This window comes from Penaeus japonicus, unplaced genomic scaffold (genome assembly GCF_977035675.1).
Source record: "Penaeus japonicus unplaced genomic scaffold, GWHDUDI00000001_assembly GWHDUDI00000005, whole genome shotgun sequence".
Classification (NCBI taxonomy): Eukaryota; Metazoa; Arthropoda; class Malacostraca; order Decapoda; family Penaeidae; genus Penaeus; species Penaeus japonicus.
The window spans coordinates 34,235,232-34,237,731 of NW_028234407.1; positions in this window are offsets into that span (position 1 = coordinate 34,235,232).

A 2,500-nucleotide genomic window follows, 5' to 3' on the forward strand; every position below is an offset into this window, starting at 1 on the left:
ATCATCATTCAATTACTCATGCAACTATCACAATCCCATCATCATCATAGTCATTTTTACATTACCACTTAGTCATTATTAAAGCTCACTCACACCAATTTACAAATCCCATCAACTACTACTACCATCACCATTGATATTATTGTCATTTTAATTTTCTAGTACAATTCTTTAGATGACTGACATACATGGTTGTGGTAGGATATATATTGTACTATGATTATATTTCCCAACACCCGATGCCCGAACCACGTCTTATCCTTGAGCCACAGCATGAGTATAGATTCTTATAGATTCTTACTGACTCCACGATTTTTGCTTGCGGTAACTTATGTATTATGGGTAATAAATCTTTCCCCCAAGTTGATAAATCTCTAGATGACCATAGAAAACCGGTGTGACTTGAATATGCAAATTAGGCTATGAATATCAATTTCAATGGATACTTTTTAAAATCTGATTTCTTATTTTAGCTTATGACATGTAGATCTATGCATATTATGGCATGGCCGTTGTCGAGTGATGATCGAATTTATTCATGGGGCTCTTTAGAAATGCTTCATTTATAGAGTTTTGAGTTTTAATACATCCCGTCATCTACAATACGTAGGCTATTCAGATTTGAATCAGAAGTGTTTGAATTACAATGGCGAGTTTCTTCCCTAAACATCCTGACTGTATCGTGGGTATTAGTACTTTAGATCACAAACACTCGCACATACTATACTGATACCACATTGTCTATACATGTAAACAAAATGCACACACCTTCTTCGCCACGCCACACACACACACACACAACACACACACACTCACGTTTGGTTAGGTTTAATCTATTTGTACCCTTTCATAACTATTCCGCAGATTTGTACTTGATTTTATTAGTTATATGTCAAACTTTATTTGTGTTAATATCCATACAGAGATATACTATATTGTTAGATTCTATACTTATTTTATTTGATCAAGTTCCTATTTTCAACTCTAATATAAGTTTAGATAGCTTATACACCATTCCGCGCATTATTCAAGATGTGTCATAACAACATAGATAAAACAACCCAACACCAATCACAATCATACGACACACACACACACACACCACACACAACACACACATATATATATATTTATATATATATATATAAATATATACTATATATAGGATATATATATATATATATATATTCTATACACACACACACACACTCTTCAAGCTATTCATCCACACTACTCACAACACATCACATCACACTACACACACTAAACAACACACCATCTACACCACAACACACACACAACACACACACACACACTTACACACACACTCATCACCACACACATCACATCACATATATATATAATATATATATATATATATATATATATATATATATATATATATATTATATGTTGATATATATGTCATATATATATATATATATATAAATATATATATATATATATATATAATATATATATTACTATATATTAAATATATATATTATATATATTATATGTATATATATGTATAATATATATATATATTTATGATATAAGTTTTTATATATATATATATATATTCATGTGTATATAGTATATTAGTATATATTTATATATATACCTATATATATATATACATATATATATATATATATACATATATATATATGAATTGATAGCAATATAAAACCTCGCCCAACAATACGACCGCCTATACACACAATATAACATGAACACATAAATACTACACAAGTACAAAAAGAAAAGGAAAAAACGCTGACACACCCAAACAAAAAAAATAACGTACCATATATCTCTTAAAAGCATTAATCCTGATCACATCCTGCTTTCAGATTTATGAGACGTTTCTGACAAAAATGGACACCTGTCAAAGCAATTGCTTCCTGTTGCCGTATGCCTCCTTCGCCTTATTAGTGACACACAGGAGAACCGGGATGCCGAAGATGGTCGACGGACGAGAGGGTTTCTTTGTTTTGTTTTTTTGCATGTGTTTGTTTGTTTGTGAGTGTGCTTGTGTGTTTGCTTGTCTGTGTGTTTGTGTGTGTTTGTGTGTTTGTATGTGTGTGTGTGTGTGTGTGTGTGTGTGTGTGTGTGTTTGTGTTTGCTTGTGTGTATGTATGTGTGTGTGTGTGTCCCAAAAATAAAAGAAGGAATCAAATCTTTGTAGATATTTCTTATCCATGGTCTTTCACACTATACAGTTTCTATTAATGTACAATATAAAGGGTACCACTTAATCTCTGAACTACTCATAAACCATTCTTAATATTCACATCTATTAGAAATGCATCTTTGTCTATCAGTTAAGATCCCGAAGAAGTCTGTTTGATGGATAGGTTTATTTTGTATGTTTATTATTAGATTTTTATATGTTCTATGTCCTTATTTAGATTTAAAAAGAGTTACGTTCTTTTTACTATGTTATTTATTAAGAGTTCATTGAGCCTTTTTGCGTCAATAAATGCACTAATCTCAC